The sequence below is a fragment of the Salmo trutta genome, chromosome 19 (genome assembly GCF_901001165.1).
Source record: "Salmo trutta chromosome 19, fSalTru1.1, whole genome shotgun sequence".
In the NCBI taxonomy this organism is placed as follows: Eukaryota; Metazoa; Chordata; class Actinopteri; order Salmoniformes; family Salmonidae; genus Salmo; species Salmo trutta.
The window spans coordinates 33,203,492-33,216,902 of record NC_042975.1 but is presented as its reverse complement, the minus strand read 5'-3'; the positions used below and the strand labels follow the sequence as shown (position 1 = coordinate 33,216,902).

General features: G+C 44.7%; 1 protein-coding gene across 3 annotated transcripts in view; it reads left to right on the top strand.

Moving 5' to 3' along the window:
• LOC115154371 (glycerophosphodiester phosphodiesterase domain-containing protein 5) overlaps positions 1–13,411 on the top strand; it is a 37,642-nt gene that overhangs the window by 11,598 nt on the left and 12,633 nt on the right. Inside the window, exon 1 of one of the 3 annotated variants that reach the window (XM_029700538.1) lies at positions 12,029–12,046. The exons of the other annotated variants lie outside the window; for them this stretch is intronic. The gene's annotated coding sequence lies outside the window, so the exon portion shown is untranslated. Of the gene's footprint in view, positions 1–12,028; positions 12,047–13,411 lie in introns of those variants that run through there. 3 annotated transcript variants of the gene reach the window in all.

Sequence of the window (13,411 nt, the reverse complement as noted above, 5' to 3'; positions counted from 1 at the left end):
TGACCCTCCCCTGGGGGCCCGTCCGGGATGTGGACTCTGGCAGGGTGCCCACGGCCCAGCTCCCCCCAGCACGGTGGGTCACTCTGGGCTAGGTCTCCAGGAAGTATCTCCCCTGGGCTGGGGTGTTCCCATACAAGTCAAACAATGAATTAACAGCGATTGGACCAACGCAGATCTGCATGATCTGATGCTCAAGCATTTCTTTCTATGTCTGAGCCTTGTAAATCACTGGCGACCTAAATTCATATAACAAACAATATGTCCCCAATTAGTCCCCAGAGAGAGGTAGAATATGGTACATGGCCTGGGATAGAGATGTAACCTCTAAAGAGGACATGATAGTAGGGATGTAAAGGTCATGTATCATGATGGAGACAAGGCAGTGAGTTATCCGGTTTAGTTATGTTTAATAACTCTTATATTAACATGCAGTCCACAGAACTACTATCTGTTAGTCCTCATTGCTTGGTTAGTCTTATTAGGTAGTCCGCTAGGTCAGTCACATCTGGTTATGATGATGACACGCATAACCAATGATGGAATTTTGTATGACAGTTATTGGTCAGCCAAATGACCATGGTCACCAGAGTGCGAATTATGGGGAGCGCAGGGGGGGTCTCAGACCCCCTGAATGAGACATGAGACCGCCTAAATGCAACAAAGTCAAACTAATGCTAATTTAACCATTCTCCTATTTGTTTCTAATACAATTTGAGACGAGGCAATGAAGAGTCGTCTCCAGGTCCTGATTGGCTTGCTCCGACTGGCCATTAGATTGGGGATGAAACCCGGAGGACAGGCTGGCCGATGACCCAATGAGGGTGCAGAGCGCCTTCCAGAATCGGGATGAGAACTGAAGACCATGTCAACCGGAAGTCTATGGCTCTGGAAAATGTGCTGGACCATGAGTTAGGCCGTCGTCTTGGCTGAGGTTAACTTGGGAAGGGGAATGAAATGGTTGGCTTTGGAAAACCATCCACTACCGTAAGGATGGTGGTGTTGCCATCGGACGGAGGGAGACCAGTGACAAAGTCCAGGGATATATGGGACCAGGGGCGGTGAGGAACAGGGAGTGGTTGAAGGAGGCCTGCCGCAGCTTGCCGTGGAGTCTTACTCTGTGCACACACAATGCAGGCGACGATGAACGTGGAGACATCTGGAACCATGGTGGGGCACCAAAACCGTCGGAGGAGGAAAGCCAGGGTCCGGTGGTAGCCAGGATGGCAGGTGAGGTTAGAGGAATAAGCCCAGGGCGGTAGATGATCAAATTAAAACGAGTGAATAACCGAGCCCAACGAGCCTGCCCTGAGTGGAGGCGCATGGTGGTGCGGAGATATTCCAGATTCTTTGGGTCGGTCCACACTAAGAATGGATGTTCTGCCCCTTCTAGCCAATGTCTCCACTCCTCCAGCCCCATCTTGACCTCAAGAAGTTCCCAATTTCCATGGAAATTGTAGTTCCGTGGGATTGTTGTAGTTCTCAGCGGGATTAAGACAATGGGAGAGGAAGGGTTAGGGATGCAGCTTTTGCCTGGGCAGAACGCTGGGAAAGGACGGCCCCCACTCCAACGTCCGATGTGTCGACCTGCACCACAAACTGACGGGACGCGTCCAGATGGATTAAGATGGGCACTGTGGTGAATAGATGTTTGAGATCCGAAAACGCCTGGTCAGCAGCTGGGGACCACGTGAACGAAACCTTAAGTGAGGTGAGTGCAGGGAGGGGGAAGCCAGGGTGCTGTAACCCCAGCGGCGGTAGAAATGAGCAAACTCCAAGAAGCTTTGAAGCTACACTCTGGAGGTGGCTTGGGGTCACTCCACCACCGCTCTCACCTTGTTAGGATCCATCTGAATGTCCCCTGCAGCGATGACGTATCCCAGAAAAGAAATAGTGGAGCGATGGAATTCACATTTTCAGCTTTAACAAACAGCTGGTTCTCCAGGAGGCGTTGGAGGACTTGTCAGACGTGGAGAACATGCTCTTGAGCCGAACTGGAAAAGATAAGGATGTCATCGAGGTAGACATACACAAACCGTTTCAACATGTCATGGAGCACGTCATTGACCAGGTCCTGGAACACTGCGGGAGCATTGGTCAGTCCGAATGGCATAACTAGGTACTCATAGTGCCCGCTAGCTGTGTTAAAGGCTGTCTTCCACTCGTCTCCTTCCCGTATCTGAACCAAATGCTAGGCGTTCTGAAGGTCCAACTTCGAGAAAATGGTCGCCCCCTGGAGAGGCTCGAAAGCCGAGGAGAAGTGGTAAAGGGTAACGTTTCTTTACCGTGATGTCATTAAGCCCCCTTTAGTCAATTATTCTTGTCCTTCTTCTCCACAAAGAGAACCCTGCCCCAGCTGGGGAGAAGGAAGGACGAATGAACCCTGCAGCCAGAGAGTCCTCAATGTACATTTCCATGGTCTTGGTCTCCGGACCAGACAAGAAATAAAGCTGCCCCTGAGGTGGTGTAGTACTCAGGAGGAGGTCAATGGTGCAGTCGTAGGGTTGATGCAGAGAAAGAAATGTGGCGCGGGCCTTGTTGAAAACCTCCCGGAGGTCCTGGTACTCCGAGGGAACGCTGAGAGGTCTGAGGCTTTTCCCAAGCCCGCAGGAGAATTCCCATGGGCAGGCTGCACCGCCTTGAGGCAATGTGTGTGACAGATTGGGCTCCAACCCAGGATAGAACCTGTAGCCCAGTTGATCAGGGGGTTGTGCCCCTGGAGCCACGAGGAGACTCAATGAGCAGAAACTGCATGGACTCACTATGGTTACCTGACACTCACAGGTTGATGGGAACCACACTGTGAGTGACCCTACCAATAGAGCGTGCGTCCAATGCTCTGGCGTCCATGGGAATGGAGAGGGGTTGTGTGGAGATGCCCAGCTTTAACACCAGGGTAGCGTCCATGATGCTCCTGTCGGCCCCAGAGTCCATGAGCACCCAGAGAGATTTAGAGAGGAGTGCGAGTAATAGGAGATGGGAGACTCCCTGTATGGCCCACAGCTTACCTCCGTCATGAAATCTTCCAGACTAAGGCAAACGGTGGATTGTTGTTCCCACACCACCCTAGCCCAGAGGGGTTACTGGGAGTCTGGAAGGTTACTGTTGTGGCTTGCTGCCTAGTAGATAGTCCGCAGAATTGTTCCAACAATGCATGGAAGGCATGGTCATGGCGTTCCGCCAAGATATGGAGTCCCTTCACAAGGTTATGCAGTAACTCCTCATGTCTTCCAATGGTGGCTCCTTGGAGGGAGACAGTGTTGCGGAGCTTGTCCGAGTCTGCTGGGTCAGTCATGGCCAGTTCGTACTCAGGATATGACCCAGATGCAGACACCGGAGGCAGATAGTTTGGTTCTTAGAATATTCATTATACAAAGGGGCAGGTCGAGGGCAGGCAAAGGTTTGTAAACCAAGGTAGAGTCAATCAGGGACAGAACGGCAGGCAGACTCAGAAAAATCGGAACCGGGACAACTAGAAAACAATAACTGGAGAAATGGGAAATGCGCTTGTAAGACCTGACAAAACAAGATGAACTGGCAAAAGACAAACAGAAAACGCAGGTATAAATACACAGGGGATAATGGGGAAGAACAGGAGACTCCTTGTAGGGGGTGGAGACGAGCACAAGACAGATGAAACAGATCAGGGTGTGACGAAAAGCGGATTTATGTGATTTTCAAGATTTCCTTTGGCCATTTTAGTTGTGATTACAAACCTTATCAAAACTATTACAAAACATATAGACCTATGGACTAGGCTACATGAGGTGTGCGACTATGATTACAAAAAGTCACACAAAAGTGATAATTTATCATTCACAAGTGATTGTCACCCATCAGACTATTCTTGATTTAATCTTGTCTTTACGTATACTAAATAATATATGTGTGAAATTTGTTTTGATTTAAAATGGGCCATTTTCATGCACCTGTCTCGAAACGGGCAGTGGGAAAAAATACATGTCATCTATGCACTTAAATAGCAAATGGAGGAAGCTTTTCCCGTGATTTATTTTCATGCCAGCGAGGTAGGCTATACTCCTGTTGTAAATATATACTCCTGTTGTAAAGATAAGCAATGTGATTAATATTAGGAAAGTTGAGAAATAAATATAGTAGGCTTAGCCTATAGAAAGCTAATGGGATCTTCCTCTATTTAGAAGAGGGCATCACTCTTTTCTCTCGCAATTGCCAAGCCTATGGAAATGTTGCACAACATGAGATCATTGGCTCTCATGAAGTTTGAATTGATTTTAAAATACATTTGCATTGATGTCAGAGTGATTAGAGGGACAATATATTGCTGAGTACCAGGCAGTTAGCAATTTTGGTAGGCTATTAATGACCATCAGCAGCATCAGAGCTTGGAGAAGCCTAATTACCGTGACTAAACGGTCACATGGAATTTGACTGCCTTCATGACTCATCACCGCCGGTGTGGCGGTAATACGGTCACTGCAAAAGCCCTATACATGTCCTGCTTTTACTTCCTGCTTTGCTCCTATGGGTACAGTCGCAATGGCCGGCAGTCCACCCATTATGCCATCATTGTCTTGAATGAGAACACCCGTTCTATTCATTGAAGGGATTCGATTAATCTGGCCTGGGCGCCCAGGTAGGTGTGTTTTACTCCATGTGAAAATTTGGAACCGGGCTGCCTCCCAGGCATGAGCCAACACATGGAGTCATGAGTAGGATTCTGTTTGAAGTTCTCAACTGCATAATCCTCACGTCCTCGTCTCTTTCTCATGAGAAAGCGAGAAGTCCTCTGGCTTTCTCATTCAATGTGTTTTGAGAAGGAGAGAGGATGCAAATTGGGATCTTCCCTTTGTTTTACATAACCCCATGGTTCTCAGACCTTCTAGCTAGAGTGCTACTGTCCTATTGTTTTTCAATCCAACCCTAATCAACATCACCTGTTGGAGTGAAAACCTACAAGACGGCTGCTTCCCAGGAACATGTTTGTAAATCTCTCGTCTGAGTGACAGTGTGAATGGCATAGTAACTGTGTAATTGTTGTTTTATAATAACATGAAATTGTTTATAAAAAATTATTGAACTACAATGTTATTTCTTCAAAATTTCCTCAACTTCCTGGAATTCAATGAAGAGGCTGTTGGGGTCAGTGTGGTTGGATGTAATTGCTGCCACCACAGAAGCTGGGAGTACCCATCGTTGACCTTGACCTATATGTTCTCCCCTCAGCATCCACTACAGGGTGATCCGATAAGAGACCAGTCTGTATTGTCTCTAGAGAAACAGAAAATAAATACATGACAATGTTATGTACAACAATCAAGAAAATAAATAGGTCTAGGCCTGTACAACATAAAATATAACAGGCTCAGGGATCATTATTCATGTTAATTTATGTATTGATGATGGCACATACATTTAGGTAATTTAGCAGATGCTCTGATCCAGAGCAACTAACAGGAACAGTTAGGATTAAATGCCTTGTTCATGGGCACATAGGCAGATTGTTCAATATGTCAGCTAGGGATTTGAACCAGCAATCATTCGGGTACTGGCTCAAAATTCTAACTGATAGGCTACATGCCACAATACTATTGATGTCTCTCTTTGTCTGTACAGAATGTACAGTATAGCCAACTCATTGTTCTAAGGGTTTTAGTGGTCAGCTGTTTTACTTTCTCTTTTGTGTGGGTTTACAGGCTAATTAGGATATTATTGGTATAAAAGCTAGACTGGCAATTGCAAGTAACATGTTCTTCTCTACAAGCACTATTGACTTAGTGCTTGTAGAGCGTCCTATACATTCTATTTCTATGGCGCGCATCCTAGCCAGCATGTCATCATTGTCAGACAAACTTGAAGGGGACTACAGTAGCCAGTTAAATTATGGGGTGTAGGCAGGATAATCGAAAATACAGTTGGAAGAGTGTCATTAGGTAGGCTATTATTTATTTATTTTTATCTTAGAATAATATAAATATCTTCTGGGGCAATGTTCCCTCAATGTTTCTGCACTGAGCAAATTTCAGGTCTGCTGAGCGCAAACTTGAATGTTGTGAAAATTCTGTGCAATTTCTGCCGCGTGTTTACTTGTGAACACTGAGGCTGTACCCGCTTTAATTTCCAGTTATTTGATCATAGTGTAAGTGGTCTACCATAAAAAAAACAATGGAGAAAATGTATCCCATAACATTTTAACATTAAAATAACTGTTCTATCATTCAACCTACAGTAGCTGCAAGTGTGTGGGGTTCAATGTAGGCCTACATTCAGCAATAAAACAGGCCTTCTTTAGACTAGTTGAGTATCTGGAGCATCAGCATTTGTGGGTTCGATTACAGGCTCAAAATGGCCAGAAACAAAGCACTTTCTTCTGAAACTCGACAGTCGGTTCTTGTTCTGAGAAATGAAGGCTATTCCATGCGAGAAATTGCCAAGAAACGGAAGATCTCTTACAAAGCTGTGTACTACTCCCTTCACAGGACAGCGCAAACTGGCTCTAATCAGAATAGAAAGAGTGGGAGGTCCCGGTGCATAACTGAGCAAGAGGACAAGTACATTAGAGTGTCTCGTTTGAGAAACAGACGGCTCACAAGTCCTCAACTGGCAGCTTAATTAAATAGTACCTGCAAACACCAGTCTCAACGTCAACAGTGAAGAGGCGACTCCGGGATGCTGGCCTTGAGGACCTTGAAATTCTCTGGTCTGATTAAACCAAGATTGAACTCTTTTGCCTGAATGCCAAGAGTCACATCTGGGGGAAACCTGGCACCATCCCTACGGTGAAGCATGGTGGTGGCAGCATCAAGCTGCGGGGAGGTTTTTCAGTGGCAGGGACGGGAGACTAGTCAGGATCGAGGAAAAGATGAACCGAGCAAAGTACAGAGAGATCCTTGATGAAAACCTTCTTCAGAACACTCAGGACATCCGACTGGGGTGACCTTCGAATAGGACAACGACCCTAAGCACACAGCGAAACAGTTAATTCAGCCTAATTTACTGCCTTTTTAAAAAAAAAAAACATAGCTCATATGGCTGACTTGCTTAAACAAATGTGGTTTCTACTGACAATTGAGATGTACAAACTATGGCATAAGATGACGACGAGCGCATAAGAGGCAATCCATAATTTTGAAATGTACAGCGACAATTCAGAACATAGACTGTTCTTACAGTATTCTCCCATGTACACAAAGTCAGACCCGTCGGATAAATAAAAGGGGCATATAAACAGACAAAGGAAGCTCTTACAATATTCAATGATTTATATTTCTCTAAAACAGGCTATAGGCTACATGTGCACCACCAAGTCAGAACAGTAGGCTAAGTTATGAGGGGGAAAGGGACCAAATTATTAGGGTGAGGTACATGGGCTAGTAACAGCTTACTACACAACATACACTTAGTATTACTTGCTTAGCTACAGTATACATATCTCCCTGGCATATTACATAATATATGCAGCAGCATACAATACATTTTTGGACTCACTTTGTGCTGTGCTCACTTGAAGAGGAAGTTGGTGTGGTGGTCCCTCTTGTGGCCAAATTTTGTCATAAGTCTCGCATTCTCTGGATTAATTTTTTTTCAAGACAACTGGGAACTCTGGGGGGGGGGGGGGGGGGGGGGAAACAAGGTTGAATCATGATACAAGTGATCTTCAGGTCGGCGTTCTAGAAAGAGGCCCGAGTTCCCGACTTGGAATTCTGAGTTGGATGACCGATCAAAACTTATTTTCCCAGCTGGAGCTCTTTTTTTTCCCAGAGTTCCCAGTTGTCTTGAACTCACTGAAGTCTGATATTTCCCTTTTCTGGCCCATGGTGTGTTGCGAGTGAATATTTATCCTTTTAAGCTTGGAAAAGAGACCCTTAAACCCAGACATGGACCACACACCCTCTCCACTGAATATCAGGCTAGTGATTGCTTTGCAAAGCTTGCAGTTAGCCACTGATTCCTTCCAAACCACTCCTTGTTGAATTTGCCGTTTACAACTTGTTGTGTAATGTTAATATCCAATAGCCGATGAGCACCGATATGTTTTATCTATAATTTGGCCAGGAGATTGTCGACTTGACTCATGATAATGACTGCTTTCTAAGATTTTGAAATTATGATGTTGACATGATCAGTCCAATCAAAGCTACGATAGATATAATGTGATTTGAATTCTTTATCTGTGGCCAATAACCTTGAGCCTTCTTTGATGGGCACTTTTTTTACCCACTTTTTCTTCCCAATTGCAATCTTGTCTCATCACTGCAACTCCACAATGGGCTCAGGAGAGGCGAAGGTCGAGTCACGCATCCTCCGAAACATGACCCGCCAAACCACACTTCTTAACCCAGAAGCCAGCCACACCAGTGTGTCTGAGGAAACACCGTTCAACTGAAGTCAGCCTGCAGGTGCCCAGCCTGCCACAAGGAGTCGCTAGAGCGCGATAAGCCAAGTGAAGCCCCCCCCACCCCCACCCACCCAAACCCACTGCTAACCCAGACAACACTGGCCAATTGTGCGCTGCCCTATGGGACTCCCAGTCACGACACAGCCTAGGAACAACCCCGGGTCTGTAGTGACGCCTCAAGCACTGCGATGCAGTGCCTTAGACCACTGTGCCATTCGGGAGGTCTGGATAGGCACTTCCAATGTAAGTCTATGGCAGCACTAAAGGGGCTTGAATTTTCGTGCTCTCCCCGTAGATTTTGCAGTAACGTAGTGTCTCCATGAGTGACAGAACACTGAGCCAATCACGGTGCAACTACAGAACATTACCAACCCCTACGCTCCGTATTTTCCGCTGGCTGCCCCACCACCACAGAATGCACTGAGCTGGGCTGAAACACTTGCATTTTGGAGCTGCCTTACTCAAGAAGGCAAAAAAGAGACCATGTTTGTATGCGGCTTTATTAACTCTATTATTTATTTATTTGACATTTTTTGAAAACTGGTATGTGACATGTATTAATTCCAAAATAATATGCAAAACAGCCAGAAAATAAATCAAATGGAAACAGTGGACCTGGTACAGTAGCTGTACTCAAACTTAGCTGAGCTGAGGAGACCAGACCATACAGCTACACTCATCGGGAAAAAAAGGTTACAAAAGGGTATTTTGGCTGTCCTCTGGGTTCCATGTAGAACCCTCTGTGGAAAGGTTTCTACATGTAACCCAAAAAGGTTCTACCTGGAACCAAAAAGGTTTCTCATTTTACATTCTAGTCATTTAGCAGACTATCTTTTTCAGAGCAACTTACAGTATTCGTTTGTGCTGGTCCCCCATGGAAATCAAATCCACAACCCTGGCATTGCAAGTGCCATGCTCTACCAATTGAGCCACACAGGACCTATGGGGACAGATGAAGTCTTTTAGGTTCTAGATAGCACCTTTTTTCTAAGCGTGTGCACCTTCCAGCCACTCACATCTTCATCTCTCTCTCTGTTTCTCTGTTCTGAGAATCTGTCTGTTAGGAGATAAGAATCAGGGGAAAATGTACTGCTCTCTTTGTCTGGGAAGATTACCCAGGAAATGGACTCTTGTCACTGTTCTATGTCCTCATGTGACAGCCATTCACTGAGGGAACACTGACGCTCACCCGGTCCGCTGGTGTGATTAAAAAGACCAATCAATATTTCCGTGCTTATCTCATTTAGGTTGGCATGGTAAATCAACAGAGTAGAGGAGATAGTGGAAATGTAGCTGTTGGCAATGATTGATAACGTTAGTTCTCATGTAGAATTGATTTTCATCTTGAGGTCGAGAAAAACTAAGAGGATGTTGCTGATGTTTAGAGCTGCGACGGTAACCGGGAAAGTATCGACACCGACCATACCAGGCTCCTCAGAGGAGGAAGGGAAGGACCATCCTACTCAGTGAATTTCATAAAAATATAAATATTGAAACATTAAAAAGGTTTTTCGATAAAACTATATATTCAGATGTCACCAAATAGCTGCTAAAAAGACAGTTTTGCAATGAAGGTCTACAGTAGCCTCAACAGCAATCTCTGGGATAACACCACGGTGTATCTAGAGGACAGCTAGTTTCCATCCTCTTCTGGGTATGTTGACTTCACACAAAACCTAGGGTTAACTAACTTTAGCCACCGTTTGCTAAAAATCTATGGAAGTGATGGGGGCATGTGAGCACATTTTTCTTTATTTATTTCACCCCATCACCTCCATAGATTTTTAGCTAGCAGTGGCTAAAGTTAGCTAGTGTTTTCTAATGGCTGTTTAAAGACCACTGAACCATGGAATGCAGTTTCTCCTGGCCCATAGACTACTTTCAGGGTGAGGAATATGTAAAATAGTGAACTACTCATTTAACATTTTAGTTTCGCTATAGTTTTTTTCTTATTGAATGATGTGACAACTCAACAATGTAGCTTCTCTGCCTTATTCGTAATACATTGTGTGGACGACATCACTGATGTTGGAAGTGTTCATACTGTCGTTTTTAGTTAGGGTTCCCAGACAACCAGATGGTCACACACACATTGTATCTGTGTTAGCCAGCCACATGCAATCTCCAGCTGTGAGACCTGTTTTATTTCACCGCCTAGAAGATATAATGGACCAAAAGTGCAATCATGTTCTGTTTTAGAAGTAATCAATACTTTTATTGAGTGTTGGAAAGTGTATCATGTGGTTTGGCGTAGGCTCTTGTGACAGCCTCAGCTAATTTGGTTCTGGGTGCCGAGTTGTTAATAATAATTGATGGGAAGGCTGAAACTTGAAATTGTTCACTCATTTACTATGGGACTAGGCTGCTTTACCCAGCTTTATATTCATCATGTGAGTATGTTTTACCTGCCATCTCTGCTATGTCAAGGGACCTCTCCAGTTTTTTGTTTGTTTGTTGCTCATAAATATTTGAGTGGTGTTTGTGTACTGTAACTACTAACTCCTGGAGGTGTGCTCTGGTTACAGTTTAATACATCTGGTCTATGGCTTCTTGGCTAATTTGGCTGTGCGTCCAACTGCAGCTAGAAAGATAACTAAAGGTCACTGGTTCACAAAATTGACTCTGTAGACAATTGACCCTTTTTTTGTGTCTATGTAATATGAAGCCATGAGAAAGGTTCATATTACAGTAGTTGCATTGAGCCACTTTCAAAGGTATTGTTTCGGTAATGTTGTATACTGCTTTTTAAATGATTGTCAAGATGAACATGTTGAACCAAAGAGTAATACAACAAACGAAGGACAGTCATTGACTCCAGAACAGAAATGTTTGACATTTTAGGAAATGTTTCCATCTTCAATGAAAATAACTCTCTTTTCATTTTAAAACATTTTCATTTTACCTTTTTTTAACCAGGTAGGCTAGTTGAGAACAAGTTCTCATTTACAACTGCGACCTGGCCAAGGTAAAGCAAAGCAGTGCGACACAAACAACAACACAGAGTTACACATGGAATAAACAAACACAGTCAATATCACAATAGAGAAAAAAGTCTATATACAGTGTGTGCAAATGTATTTATTTTATTTTTTATTTGTTTTTATTTCACCTTTATTTAACAGGTAGGCTAGTTGAGAACAAGTTCTCATTTGCAACTGCAACCTGACCAAGATGAAGCAAAGCAGTTCGACCCATACAACAGAGTTTTACACATGGAATAAACAAACATACAATCAATAATACAGTAGAAAGGTCTATATACAGCATGTGCAAATGGGGTAGGATAAGGGAGGTAAAGGCAATAAATAGGCCATGGTGGTGAAGTAATTACAATATAGCAATTAAACACTGGAATGGTAGAATGTGCAGAAGATGAATGTGCAAGTAGAGATATTGGGTTGCAAAGGAGCAAGATAAATAAATACAGTATGGGGATGAGGTAGTTGGATGGGCTATTTACAGATGGGCTATGTGCAGTGATGTGTGAGCTGCTCTGACAGCTGGTGCTTAAAGCTAGTGAGGGAGGTAAGAGTCTCCAGCTTTAGTGATTTTCTTTTTGTTGCAGTTTGTTCCAGTCATTGGCAGCAGAGAACTGGAAGGAGAGGCGGCCAAAGGAAGAATTGGCTTTTGGGGGTGACCAGTGAGATATACCTGCTGGAGTGTGTGCTATGGGTGGGTGCTGCAATGGTGACCAGTGAGCTGAGATAAGGCGGGGCTTTACTTAGCAGAGACTTGTAGGTGACCTGGAGCCAGTGGGTTTGGCGACGAGTATGAAGCAAGGGCCAGCCAACAAGAGTGTTCAGGTCGCAGTGGTGGGTAGTATATGGGGCTTTGGTGACAAAACGGATGGCACTGTGATAGACTGCATCCAGTTTGTTGAGTAGAGTGTTGGAGGCTATTTTGTAAATGACATCGCTGAAGTCGAGGATCGGTAGGATGGTCAGTTTTACGAGGGTATGTTTGGCAGCATGAGTGAAGGAGGCTTTGTTGCGAAATAGGAAGCCGATTCTAGATTTCATTTTGGATTGGAGATGTTTGATGTGAGTCTGGAAGGAGAGCTTACAGTCTAACCAGACACCTAAGTATTTGTAGTTGTCCACATTCTAAGTCAGAACCGTCCAGAGTAGTGATGCTGGACGGGCGGGCGGGCAGCTACGGGCAGCGATCGGTTGAATAGAATGCATTTAGTTTTACTTAAGAGCAGTTGGAGGCCACGTAAGGAGAGTTGCATGGCGTTGAAGCTCGTCTGGAGGTTAGTTAACAGTGTCCAAAGAAGGGCCAGAAGTATACAGAATGGTATTGTCTGCGTAGAGGTGGATCAGAGAATCATCAGCAGCAAGAGTGACATCATTGACGTATACAGAGAAAAGAGTCGGCCCGAGAATTGAACCATGTGGCACCCCCATAGAGACTGCCAGAGGTCAACAGGCCCTCCGATTTGACACACTAAGCTCTGTCTGAGAAGTAGTTGGTGAACCAGGCGAGGCAGTCATTTGAGAAACGATGAGAATGCGGTGATTGACAGAGTCGAAAGCCTTGGCCAGGTCGATGAATACAGCTGCACAGTATTGTCTCTTATCGATGGCGGTTATGATATCGTTTCGGACCTTGAGCGTGGCTGAGGTGCACCCATGGCCAGCTCGGAAACCAGATTGCATTGCGGAAAAGGTACGGTGGGATTCGAAATGGTCGGTGATCTGGCTTTTTGTTAACTTGGCTTTCAAAGACCTTAGAAAGGCAGGGTAGGATAGATATAGGTCTGTAACAGTTTGGGTCTAGAGTGTCTCCCCCTTTGAAGAGGGGGATGACCGTGACAGTTTTCCAAGAGGACATTTTTAAACACAACCAAGACAACCAATATTTTGGGAAGGATGAAGTGAATGGGAGCTGGACGTGCTGGGCCTCTTTCTCGGGTATACTGTTATTTTAACAGGCCGTTGTGAAATGTGCTGATGTGTGCTTGGTTGCCAAGAGAAGTCTTGGGCGATATACCATATACCGGTGTATGTGAAATACAGATGGTATGATTTTCAATAC